At 45.4% G+C, this 14,325-nt stretch overlaps 1 non-coding gene across 1 annotated transcript; it reads left to right on the plus strand.

The window, feature by feature from the left end:
* Nucleotides 1–10,329: 10,329 nt before the first annotated feature.
* trnay-gua lies at nucleotides 10,330–10,414 on the plus strand. Its single transcript is given in 2 exon segments — nucleotides 10,330–10,365; nucleotides 10,379–10,414. It is a non-coding gene; the product is annotated as a tRNA-Tyr (tRNA).
* Nucleotides 10,415–14,325: the final 3,911 nt, after the last annotated feature.

The raw sequence follows: 14,325 nt of genomic DNA on the forward strand, positions 1-14,325 counted from the left end.
TCCACGACAACTAGATTTGCACCCCCCAAACCTCCCGCCACCACCCTCCTCCCCCTCCACTTACATTTCTTCTCCAGTGATAGGGAAATGTTCTGAATGCTGGAGTCAGGCAGCCAACACAACCTTCTCTGATGAAAGTTCATCAAACTGAAACGTCATCTCTGTTTCTCTCTACACAGATCCTGCCATATATCTGCTGAGTATTTCCCATATTTTCTGTTTTTATAATGCAACCTTCAGAACTCCTGGTCAGTGCTGTAGAGAATACTACCTATTCCCCTGACTTAACTGTTGCCTACCATTAACATATTCCTTTTCAACTCCCCTTCCTTGAATGGTCTCCTGTACCACGATTGCTTATCCACCCTGCAGACTTTGCACTCATCCACACTGGCAGCAAGAGGAGATGGTGATGTAGTGGTAATGTCATTGGGCTTGTAATCCAAAGAGCCAACCTAATGCTCTGGAGACAGGGGTTCAAATTCCACCACAGCAGCTGGTGGAATGTAAAGCTATTCTCAGTAATGTTGACCATGAAACTGTCATTGATTGTCGTAAAGACCTAATTGGTTCAGTAATGTGCTTTAGGGAAGGAAATCTGCCATCCTTATTTGGCCTGGCCTACATGCGACTCCAGACCACAGCAATGTGTTATTGACTGTTAACTGCCTCTGAAATGTTCAGTTCAAGGGCAATTAGGGATGGGCAGCAAACGTTGGTCTTGCCAGTGACACCCACGTCCCATGAAAGAATGAAGAAAAAGATAAGGGCGAAGCCAGAGCTCCTTCAGCCTTTCATCTGGAATTCTTTTACCTGCATGACTCATAGTAACGCCCTGCTGTCCGTGACCACTAACTAGATGTGCACCACTTCCTAACCTAAAAGGTGTGACTGCCTCCTGGAGCAAAGTGTCCTAGTATCTCTCCCCATCCCTGATTACCCACACTGCCCATGCCTCGGACTCGAGTTCAATACTCTGAGCTGAGATTATCCTTGAGATGCAGCCACTTGGTGCGGGTGTAGGGTGCCTGTCCAGGATCACAATGCCCTGCGCAAACTCGCAGCGTGGCATCCGCACTGCCATCCCCATATGACCCTGTTTTATTTATTTAATTAACTACTCAATGTATTTAATCAATTTAGAGTTTTAAGTTTTTTAACTAATTATTTGATCTAATTTAAGTTGCAGGGTCAATCAGATTAAATGTTTACCTGTGACATGAACCACTGCAAGTATTGGAGACAAAAAAGCAGCATAAAAGACCTCATGGCATCATAGAAGCAGAGTAGCGAGACCTCCTGTTCTCCTTCAATCAGCACCATCAAAAAGATACAATTTGTTTCTGTGAAACCCATTTGTGGTTTGTGGAGCCTTGTTGTGAACGACTTGGCCAAAAAGCAAAAGTGACTGTAAACAATGATGGTGAAGCATTCTTCTGTATTTTAAGGATGTGGTGAATGTTAGTAAATACGAGTTCTTTCTGTCAGTTGCACAATCATGAAGATGTGTGAATTTGTTAAAGGTGCTAAAGCCTGTCCGCCACATCATTGGAGAGATCAGGCCAGGTATTTAGTACTCCACTAAGTTACGGCTGGTTTCAGGCCACCAGATTGCTAGCAATTAGACTAAATAATAGTTAAGTAATCCTCAGTGTGCTAAGAATTATGCTGACAACCAATTTAAGATTGTCAGTCGGGCTCACAATGTGACACATTTGCTTGTACTGGAAGCTACATATATTGATACTCAGGGCCCTGTTCTTTGTAGACAGAAAGAACGTGTACATATATTGCACCTGTTTCAGCTAAACAAACTAAGTGACAGCCATTCGCTGACTCATTCCTCAGGGCAATGCCTTGACCAATCAGATTCAAGCTGCCTGGTTTAAATTTCAAATAATTCTTGGCAGTTAACTGTCAGTCGCCATCAGTGGTGCATTCTCCATGGCAATGCCTCTACCGATCAGAGTCCACTTGCCAATCAATCAGCAGACTCCTCATATAGTATAAATTGTTGTTTTCTCTTTATTTTGGTATTCTTGCCAAGTGTCCTGATGAGTGCAAGATGAAAAGCTTTGATATGTCTCTTTTTTCTGCAATATTCAAGTTCTATACTACCAAATGACTATTCAGGACTAGATTTGGAAAAGCTGGTGCATCTCAGCACTTCGTATAAACTTGTAAGGTTGCATGGAAGTCAGTGGAGAAGCTTTAAAAACTGTTTCTCCTGGAATTGACCTAGGCTATGTTCTCCTGTAGAGCATAGAAAAACCTGGTCTGGCCTACATGTGGCTCCAGACCCACAGCAATGTGTTTACTCTTAAATGCCATCTGAAATGGCCTAGCAAGCCACTCAGTTGTAACAAACCACTACAAAGACACAAAAAAGGATTGAAACTGGACGGACCACCCGGCATCGACCTAGGCACCGGAAATGGCAACAGCAATCGCTGTCCTGTCGACCCTGCAAAGTCCTCCTTGCTAACGTCTGGGGGCTAGTGCCAAAATTGGGAGAGCTGCCTCACAGACAAGTCAAGCAACAGCCAGACATAGTCATCCTCATGTAATCATACCTTACAGATAATGTCCCAGACAGCACCATCACCATCCCTGGGTATGTCCTGAACCACCGGCAGACACAGCAGAGGTGGCGGTACAATGGTATACAATCGGGAGGGAGTTGCCCTGGGAGTCCTCAACATCGACTCGGGATCTGAAGTCGTCTCATGGCATCAGGTCAAACATGGGCAAGGTAACCTCCTGCTGATTACCATGTACCACCCTCCCTCAGCTGATGAATCAGTGCTCCTCCATGTTGAACATCACTTGCAGGAAGCACTGAAGATGGCAAGAGCACAGAAAATACTCTGGATGGGGGACTTCAATGTCCATCATCAAAAGTGGCTTGGTATTACCACTACTGACCAAGCTGACCAAGTCCTAAATGACATAGCTGCTAGACTGGGTCTGCGGCAGATGGTGAGGGAACCAACAAGAGGGAAAAACATACTTGACCTCATCCTCACCAACCTACCTGTTGCAGATGCATCTGTCCATGACAATATCAGTAGGAGTGAACACCGCACAGTCATTGTGGAGACAAAATCCCGCCTTCACATTGAGGATACTCTCCATTGTGTTGTGTGGCACGACCACCCAAATGGTGCCAAGTGAGATAGATTTCGAACAGACCTAGAAATTCAAGACGGGGCATCCATGAGGCGCTGTGGGCCATCAGCAGCAGCAGAATTGTGCTCGAACACAATCTGTAACCTCATGGCCCAGCATATCCACCACTCTTACCATTACCATCAATCCAGGGGATCAATAAAGAGTGCAGGAGAGTATGCCAGGAGCAGCAACAGGCATACCTAAAAATGAAGTGTCAACCTGGTGAAACTAACACAAGACTACCTATGTGCCAAACAGCATAGGCAGCAAATGATAGACAGAGCTAAGCGATCCCACAACCAATGGATCAGGCCTAAGTTTGGCAGTCCTGCCACATCGAGTCATGAATGGTGGTGGACAATTATAAACAACTCACTGGAGGAGGAGGCTCCACAAATATCCCCATCCTCAATGATGGAGAAGCCCAGCATATCAGTGCAAAAGATAAGGCTGAAGCATTTGCAACAATCTCCAGGCAGAAGTGCCAAGTGGATGATCCATCTCGGCTTCCTCTGGAGGTCCGCAGCATCACAGATGCCAGTCCTCAGACAATTTGATTCACTGCACATGATATCAAGAAACAGCTGAAGGCACTGGATACTGCAAAGGCTACGGGCCCAGACAACATTCCAGCAATAGTACTGAAGACTTGTGCTCCAGTACTTGCCATGCCCCCAGCCGAGCTGTTCCAGTACAGCTACAAAACTGGCATCTATCTGGCTATGTGGAAAATTGCCCAGGTATGTCCTGTACACAAAATGCAGGACAAATCCAACCCGGCCAATTACCACCCCATCAGTCTACTCTCCATCATCAGTAAAGTATCAGAAGGGGTCATCAACAGTGCTATCAATTGGCACTTGCTTAGCAATAAGCTGCTCGCTGACTCTCAGTTTGGGTTCTGCCAGAGCCACTCAGTTCCTGACTTCATTACAGCCTTGGTTCAAACATGGAAAAAAGAGCTGAACTCTCAAGGTGAGGTGAGAATGACTGCCCTTGACATACAGGCAGCATTTGACTGAGTGTGGCATCAAGGAGCCCCAGCAAAATTGGAGTCAATGGGAATCGGGGGAAAACTCACCGCTGTTTGGAGTCATACCTAGCAGAAAGAAAGATGATTGTGGTTGTTGTAGGTCAATCATCTCAGCTCCAGGATATCACTGCAGTAGTCCCTCAGGGTAGTGTCCTCGGCTCAACCATCTTCAGCTGGTTCATCTGGAGAGGGTCCAGAGGAGGTTCACAAGAACGATCCCAGGAATGAAAGGCTTAACATATGGGGAACGTTTGAGGACTCTGGGTCTATACTCGATGGAGTTTAGAAGGATGAGGGGGGATCTGATTGAAACTTACAGAATACTGAAAGGCCTGGATAGACTGGACGTGGGGAAGATGCTTCCATTAGTAGGAGAGACTAGGACCTGAGGGCACAGCCTCAGAGTAAAGGGAAGACCTTTTAGAACAGAGATGAGGAGAAACTTCTTTAGCCAGAGAGTGGTGAATCTATGGAATTCATTGCCACAGAAGGCTGTGGAAGCCAGGTCATTGAGTGTATTTAAGACCGAGATAGATAGGTTCTTGATTGGTAAGAGGATCAAAGGTTACAGGGAGAAGGCGGGAGAATAGGATTGAGAAACTTATCAGCCATGATTGAATGGCGGCGCAGACTCGATGGGCCGAATGGCCTAATTTCTGCTCCTATGTCTTATGGTCATCAATGACCTTCCTTCCATCATAAAATTAGAACAGGGATGTTCGCTGATGTTTGCACAATGTTCAGCACCATTTGCAACTACTCGGATACTGAAGCAGTCCATGTCCAAATGCAGCAAGATCTGGGCAATATCCAGGCTTGGGCTAACAAGTGGCAAGTAACATTCACACCACACAAATGTAAGGCAATGACCATCTCCAACACGGGAGTATCTAGCCATCACCCCTTGATGTTCAGAGGAATTACCATCACTGAATCCCCCACTATCAACATCCTGGGGGTTACCACTGACCAGAAACTGAACTGCACTAGTGATATAAATACTGTGGTTACATGAGCAGGTCAGAGGCTAGGAACCGTGACAAGCAACTCACCTCCTGACTCCTCAAAGACTGTCCACCATCTACAAAGCACAAGTCAGAAGTGTGATGGGATACTCCCCACTTGCCTGGATAAGTGCAGCCCCCACAACACTCACGAAGCTTGACACCATCCAGGACAAAGCAGCCCACTTGATTGACACCATCCACAAACTCCCTCCGCCACTGACACATAATAGCAGCAGTGTGTACCATCTACAAGATGCACTGCAGGAATTCACCAAGGCTCCTTCAACAGCACCTTCCAAACCCACAACCACCACCATCTAGAAGGACAAGGAACAGCACCACCTGGAAGTTCCCCTCCAAGCCACTCACCATCCTCACTTGGAAATATGTCACTGTTCCTTCACTGGGTTGCTGGGTCAAACTCCTGGAACTCCCTTCCTAACAGTGCTGTGGATGTACCTGCAGACGTTCAAGAAAGCAGCTCACCATCACCTTCTCAAGGGCAACTAGGGATGGGCAATAAATGCTGGCCCAGCCAGCGAATGAACATACCATGAATGAACTTAAAAGAAAATGAAAGCAGGAGTTAAATACTGACTATCACAGAGTCTTTACAGTGCAAAAGGAGGTTGTCCGGCCCATCGTGTCTGCACTGGATCTCTGAAAGAGCATTCTACCCACTCCCGCTCCCCTGCCTTATCCTCATGACCCTGCACATCCTTTTTACGTAGCAACTGAGTTCCAATTTTGAATACCCCACCCAAGCCTGTCTCCACTGTCCTCTCAGAGAGTTCATTGTAGAGTCCAACCACCCTCTGGCTGAAAAAAAATTTCCTCACATCACTTTTACTCATTTTGCCAATTATTTTGAATCTGTGCACTTTAGCTCTTGATGTTCTCTTGAGTGGGAACAGTTTCTAACAAGTTACCCTGTTCATATCCCTCAGGATCTTGAATACCTCTATCAAGTCTCCTCTCAGCCTCCTTTCCTCCAAGGAAAACAATCCCACACACTCCAATCTTGCTCCCAGGGTAGTTAGACCATATATTATGCTACGTGTTGTGAATGTCCAGTTCGTGATTCACTTGTTTTGGAATATAACATTTGGTTTTGGGAATTGAAGTTTTACCTGTAAATAAATTGTGGCGGGGGGGGGGGGGGGTGCACATCTGATTAAGAAGCTGATAAGCAGCCCTGAAGCAAATGCAATTCAAGCAAGCTTGGAGTTTGTTACACTTAAATGATTGGGGCTATGTTGACTTAAAAAGTTAAAAGCTGTAATTCTGGGAAAGAGGGGTGTAAAACTCCATTAGAAATGTAAATTATTCTTATGGTTTCTCAGAATCAGGGGAAACTTTGGAATTAAAAAGTAGAGGAGCAGGCCATATGTGTCATATTTCCATTGAGATAGTGACTCGGGGTGGAGCCTTGTTTAGAAGGTTCTTTAATTTATTTGTGTGTGTTTGCTGACGGAAGCAGGCAGCTCAGTGTGGGAACAGACAGAGGCAATTTTAGCGTTGCTTTTGTGAACATTGCATCTCACTGATTTGAGAGAGTCAACAGGAGGTGATACTTAGGTCTGCTTTTCAAGCAGAGAAAATACTACCTTCATCATTCACTGCTTTATCTCAAGGCAGTGAGGGAAAGGCAGTTGGAACATTTGCTTTAGCTTGTAGCTTGTGGAAGAAGTCTACAGTGGTCCTTGCAAAGCCTAATGGCAGAAAACAAGAGAGTTAGCTTGAGAAGCTGTGGGGAGGCAGTTGGGTGGACTGGCAATCTGAACAAGGAGCTGAGGCATCCACAGTCACGAGGTCTGAAAAGTAAAGGTGGAGGGCCATGTAGCCAAAAAGCTAATGGAAGGACCCCAGCAGAATCCTACCTTGAGGAATAGCTGGAACACTAAGGAGAGTTAAAATAAATTCCAGAGGGCTGTGGCACATGGTTTGGGTTTGCCCCAGGAAATGTGAATGAACCTCCAAGATTTTGTTTGAGAAAGGAACTTTTGGGGAAAGTATAACTGAGTTTATAGCATAGGTCTTTATAAGTTATAGTGTTAAGTTAAAAGCTTGCTTTGTTTAATTTTTTTTGATACACAATAAAGTTTATTTTTGTTTATAAATGTGAAATCCTGTGGCATAGTTCTTTTGGTTAGTTATTGCTGGGTGTTCAGATTTCATCTTTAAACATTAATGGTCCCTAACAGTATCATAACACATGGGAAAACTGAGACTTTCCTGTTTGATTTCCTCAAGTGTTCTCTGATCCCAAGGGTGGAATTCATGAGCCACTTATCCTTGACCTTTGTTATTTGGCATCTGGTGCGGGTGACATTTAGGATATCATGGATAGAAAATCATCATTGACCCCTGTAGGCTTTATAGCCTTTCTTTACAAGGAAATGAAAATATAGACTTGTGTTTAGATAGCACCTTATCAATTCTCTCAGGAAGGCTCCAAAGTGTTTCATAGACAAAAGAGGCAAAAAAATGAATTCCGTTACACTCAGTTCAAGGGTATAAAAAAAGTGTAATGAGCACAAATTTTGGGGACCAACATCCCAATGCCTGAACAACATCTGACCAGAACGTGCACCTTGCTGAAATATGACTCCAGGGTGCTGGGAGCCTCCCCTAATATTTATGGGTGAAACCTTTACCAGCATCAATCAGTCAGGGTTGGGGTTGGGGCAGCAGAGGTATGTTGGGCGGCAGAGATATGCTGGAAAGAGCAGATGACAGCTGAGCCCGATCTCATCTTTGCCCAATGTTTACTCCCATGAACTGCCAGCGGCAATTACATAAATTCTTGACATCTGAAGTCAAGTTCAAAGCCAAATGTCAACGAAAATCAAATTCTCGTTTATAAGCATTGTTTAGATCTTTTAAGTGTATGTGAAAAGAATCCTAATGAGCCAGATAAGCACAACGCTCTGCTGTGCTTTCGAGGTGATGCATTAATACAGTCTGGTACAGTACCCCTGTGTGCTTGATTTATAACACACCTCTCAGTCTGTCCCCATTGGTACTGGGAATTGCTGAGTAAGAACGCATAAAAAATCTCACACTCGGATCAGCTCCTAACCATAATTTCTTATTCAGTTGGCAATGCTCCCACATAATTTGAGGGACTCTTGCATGTTGGAATATGGGCCAATTGTAACCCCAAGTGTGTTCTGGACAGTTGATGGGAAGGGTAGATTGGGGGGAGGGCATGGAGGGGAGGCGATGGGGTGGCAAAGTACACTCCCTGGCCTAAATTTCAGGCTTAATGTATTTAAACACATAGGCCTCGCCTACATTCTGCTGGTCATCCGCTTGCCTGAGACAAGTGGAAAACTGCAGTTGTTTGATGGATAGAATCATAGAATTTTGGAGCACAGAAGGGGACAATTTAGTCCATCATGTCTGTATCAGCTCTCTGAAAGATCTATCCAAATACCCATGGGACAGAACATTTGGACAGCCAGGGACTATCAGCCAGAGCTAAAGGAAAGTAAAGACTCACCAAGGAGATAAAATGTGAGTATTATGATGTACCTTTAAGGGATCGTATCTTAAATTGCTGCGTTGGCATGGGGGATTGTATATTCGGGGACCGGGATGGGATGGGGGGGGGGTGAGACGTGGAGGTGGGTTAACGACCCCATAAGAGCGGGCCTTAGGATGAGAGCACAGTGCGCATGCTCGGATGTGTAAACCAAACATCAAAGCTACAGGACAAAGGCCATCCTGCCAGCAAACATCCTGGTACACAGGACAGCCACCACAACTACTGTAAAATCCGGGATGGTTGGTCACCCTGATGTAACCCTGTGACTTTGAGACCGAATACACCTGCAGTCCTCCAGGTCAGCCATGTCTACATTACATCTCAGTTACCATTATCTGTAAATAGCCTTATCTTCAAATGAAGAATTCACATTATTGTTTGACCAATCCTTGGTGTATGATTGGTACATTTGCAACAAACAGAAGAATGCAACCATGAGGAGAAGGGAGGGGCTAGGTCTAGGGCAGGGGAGGTAACGACTTTCCTTTTGGGACTCAGAGAAAAACCCCTGTTTCTCCTGGTCTCATGGAAGATTGTTTTACACTCTCGCTAGAGTGCTTCTTCTTGTCTGAAGAGTAGCTGAAGACGTGCTTCACCCTGGCCTGATGCCTTCCCCGCTCATGCCCCACTTAAAATGTAGTCAGAGTCATTTTGACATCATAAGATGCCAACTTGCATAAATTCATGTATCTTACATTCTGCTGCCTGCTCTGGGCAGGCGTTTCATCCCCTCTCGAACTCTTGCAGATTGAAATGGGAAATCATGAAAAGGTTACCTGTCTAAGTAACCTCCTTATTTGTTTCTGTCCTAACTGCAAGGTGGGTAGGGTTAAAATTGACCTGTTACATCTTGTTCAGTAATGCTCCCAGCCTGGGGAAGAAACACCACCAAACACCATTTTCCATTTTCTTCATCAAAGGAACAATTTGCTTCAATACATTGCAGGCAACATCAAATAGCAAGAACAACTTTATATGCATATCATAATGCAGAAGTTCAGTTGATTGAAGGACACAATTTACAGTGTATCCCTTTAGTTTCCCCAACCTATCCCAAATGTTGCAGCACAGTACAGGCATGCATATGCTGTCACTTAATTATAAATTTAGCCCTGTGCACTGCTGCCCCTTTGATCTTCCTAATGAAATGTGAGTTGCTGATGGCACAGCAGCTGTTAGGAAAAAAAAGTACCAACTGTAAGGAAATGCACTCCTTTTCAGCATAAGCCAGAAGCACACGCATACGTACACTTGGCGCATGAATGAGTTTGCTGCTTGTGTGAATGAAAATTCAGGTTACAAAAATCAAGGTGACCCAATAATGAATACTGCTCAATGAGACTAAGCTTAATGCAAAAATGTTCTTTCTTATGGCTTTTTCATTCCCATCCTGAAGGCACCGAGGTAGAACCTGACTTTGGACAATTGTGTAAAACAGATGGTAGAGAGTCAGCATTCCATTTCCCATCTATTTCAATTTTTATTCCCATTGACTTCATTCCTGTCCTAACAACAACACCATCTTACCTTTATATTACGTCTTTAACTGAGTAAAATGACCCAAGGCACCTTAATAGCTCAGCTGGTAGAGCGGAGGACTGTAGTTGTTCCGTGGTCATCCTTAGGTCGCTGGTTCGATTCCGGCTCGAAGGACACCTACTTCTTTTGCTTGGCCTAAATAGCCAAGTGGTTATGGTACTGGGTTTGTAACCCCAAGATCAAGAGTTCAAATCTCATAATGGCAAACTATGAAACAATGTAACTTCAGATGGAAACATGTTTGTACTTGAAAGAGTTACACTGAAACTTGCTGGCTCTGAATGACTGAAGTGACGTGTGGGATGTTGAGAGCTTGACTGGTTACAGAACAGGTGTTGATCGCACAGTCTTCCGTGTTCCAACAGGGTGTAGCTGAAAGCAGGAATTTTCCAGGTGCGCGGTGGTCTTCCGTCTGAGCGTTCCCCTGTTCGGACGGAATTCCACATTGGCCCCAAGCCCCGAACCCTCCCTCGGGTGCTGGTGCCCCGCAATATGAGCCGCCTCGGGGACATGCCCTCTGTGCCTCTTGGCACGGCAAAGAGGAGCTTTTTGTATGGACTGCTGCTGCACACCTTCCATTTTCTCGCCCTTGTCCGTCGACCGGACACGCCCTGGCGTGCCTTGTTGCCGTCCGGCGGCGGAGGCCCCCGATGGGAGGCCCTCTACGGAGGTGTCCTCCCCCTTTCTATCGGGGACCTGGGTTGGAGGGTGTTGCATGCAGCAGTCCCTTATAATAAGAGGATGCATAGGTTCACGGACTCTCAGGACACGTGCCCTTTTTGCGGTCTTGTGGAGTCCGTGGACCATGTATACATAGGGTGTTGTAGGCTGCACTCCCTTTTTAGTTATTTGAAAAACCTTTTATTGATGTTTTGTTTGCACTTCAGCCCCACGCTCCTGATCTATGGGCACCCGGTGCGGAAGGGGGTCGGGAAGGAGGAGGACCTCCTCGTGAACCTGCTCCTGGGCCTGGCCAAGTTGGCCATTAACAGGTCCAGGCAGCGGGCGATCGACGGGGGAGTCCCGCCCGATTGTTTGTCCCTCTTCCGCGGCTACGTTCGCTGCCGGATGTCCCTGGAGAAGGAGCACGCGGTGTCTGCTGGCACTCTCGAGGCCTTCCGTGCTCAGTGGGCACCGTGGGGACTGGGGTGTTTTGTTGACCCCTTTAATCACATTTTGATTTAAAGTTTGTAAGTTTCCTTTAAACTTTGTTCTTGGTTTTACAGCTGACCTGAATTAGGGGCTGTGCCTGATTTATCCCAATTTTGTTGATTTGGTTTTCATTTAAAAGATTATCAAGAGTTCAAATCTCACAATGGCAAACTATGAAACAATGTAACTTCATCTGAAACAGATGGAAACAGGTTTGTACTCGAAAGAGTTACAGATTTAAAATTGGCACCGAGCCAAAGAAGGAAATAGTTGGATGGGTCACAAACATAGATTTTAAGGAGCTCCTTAAAGGATGTGAGAAGGGCTGAGAGGCAGACTTGTGATCCTGGAGTAATGAGCAGCATTTGCAGAGGGAAGCAAGACCGGATAATCCTTCATGTAATCCAGCCAGGTTTGGCAATCAGTTCAACCAATCGTACACCATATATGTTCAAGTTTGCAATTATTGAATTCGAGAGTAAAGATGAGGACCATGGGGATGAGATCAAGGCTCCCAAAAGTTTATTTTAGCTTGGTTTATTTTCAGCTGAGCAGAAGTAGTGGCATAATGACATGATATGCTTCCATTTGGATATAACCACCTTACCATTTAATACTCCTTTTAATACCGATTAACACTTCCAATTAATTTAGTAACCAGTCTGATTTCAGACTGCTAGCTTATTCTTGCAAAAATAAATGCTGAATTTAACCTAACCGTATTATATTTTAAGAAATTCGGGTGAGGAATGACCTGAGGGAGGCCTTTAAGAAGATGAAAGGATTTGATAGGGTAGACGTAGAGGAAATGTTTCCACATGGGGGTGACCAAAATTAGGGCCCATAAATATAAGTTGTCACTAATGGATTCACTAGGGAATTCAGGACAAATTACTTTACCCAGAGGGTGGCTGGATTGTGGAACTCATGACTACAACAACAACAACTTATATTTATAGTGCCCCCTAATGTATTAAAACGAAGGCGCTTCACAGGAACCTTATTAAACAATATTTGACACTGAGCCACAAAGAAATAGTTTTTTTGGAGTGGAAGGAGAAGAAGAAAATGAAGACAGCAAGGTAGTGAGGCAGAAAGGCTTAGGGAGGAAATTGGAGAACTTAGGACCAAGGCAGCTGAAAGCATGGCTGCCAGTGGTGGAGTGAATAAAACTGCGATGTGCATGAGGCCAGAATTGGAGAAGGATTGGAGATATCTTGAAGGATTGTAGGGCTGGAGGAAGATACAGAGATAGAGAAGGGTGATGCCATGAAAGAACTTGAAAACAAGGAGCTCAGAAAGCACAGGGGAGATGGGTGAATATTTCCAGGAGCAGATGCAGAAGGAAATGGGATTGGAAATTGGTTACAGCAAAGGCTATGGGCCCTGACAACACCCCAGCTGTTGTGCTGAAGACTTGTGCGGCAGAATGAGCTGCGCCCCTAGCCAAGATGTTCCAGTGCAGCTATAACACGGTCATTTGCTTGACAATGTGGAAAATTGCCCATGTATGTCCTGTCCATATAAATCAAACAAATACAACCCAGGCCATTACTGCCCCATCAGTCTCCTCTTAATCATCAAAGTGATGGGAAGTGCCACCCTCAGTGCTGTCAAACAGCACTTACTCGCCAAAAACTTGCTTGTCATGTTCAGTTTGAGTTTTGCCAAGAAGACTTGGCTCCAGCCCTCATTACAAGCTTGGTCCAAACATGGACAAAAGAGCTGAATTTGAAAAGTGAAGGGAGAGTTACTGGCCTTGACATCGAAGTAGCATTGGACTGAGAAAAGCCCGAGTAAAATTGAAGTCAGTGTGAATAAGGGGGAAATCTTTCAATTGGTTGCAGTCATACCTAGCACAAAGGAAGATGGTTGTGGTTTTTGGAGGTCAATCATCTCAGCTCCAGGACATCACTGCAGGAGTTCCTCAGGGCAAAGTCCTAGGCCCAACCACCTTCAGCTGCTTCATCAAAGACCTTCCCTCCATCATAAGGCCAGAAGTGTGGTTGTTCATTGATGATTGCACAATGTTCAGTTCCATTCTCAACTGCACAGGCATTGAAACAGTCCATGCCCACATGCAGCAAGACCTGGACAACATTCAAGCTTGGGCTGATAAATGGCAAGTATTATTTGTACCACACAACTGTCAGGTAACAACCACCTACAGCAAGAGAGAACCTAATCATCGCCCCCTGATATTCAACAGCATTACCAGCACTGAATCCCCCACTATCAACACCCTCAGGATCATCACTAACCAGAAATCGAACTGGACCTACCACATAAATACTGTGGCTGCAAGAGCAGGTCAGAGGATGGGAATTCTGTGGACAGTAATTCACCTTCTGAATCCTCAAAGCTTGTTCACATTTACAAGGAGCAAGTCAGGAATACTGTACTTGCCTTGATGAGGGCAGCTCTAGCAACACGCAAGAAACTTGACACCATCCAGGACAAAACAGCCCACTTAGCTGGCATCTGATCCATCAGCTAAAACATTCACTCCCTCCACAGCTGGCACACTGTGGCTGCAGTGTGTACCATCTACAAGGTGCACTGCAGCAATTTGCTTTGAAAGCACCTTCCAAACCCACGACCTCTACCACCCAGAAGATCAAGGGCAGCAGATGCATGGGAACACCACCCCTTGAAAGCTCCCTTCCAAGTCACACACCATCCTGACTTGGAACTAAATCACCAAACCTTCACTGTCACTGGGTCAAAATACTGAAACTTAGTCCCTAACTGCACTGTACCTACACCACATGGACTGCAGCGGTTCAAGAAGGTGGCTCATTACCTCCTTCTCAGGGGCAATTAGCGATGGGCAATAAATGCTGGCCTAGCCAGCGATGCTCACATCCCGTGAT

Source organism: Carcharodon carcharias, chromosome 16 (assembly GCF_017639515.1).
Source record: "Carcharodon carcharias isolate sCarCar2 chromosome 16, sCarCar2.pri, whole genome shotgun sequence".
NCBI classification, from domain to species: Eukaryota; Metazoa; Chordata; class Chondrichthyes; order Lamniformes; family Lamnidae; genus Carcharodon; species Carcharodon carcharias.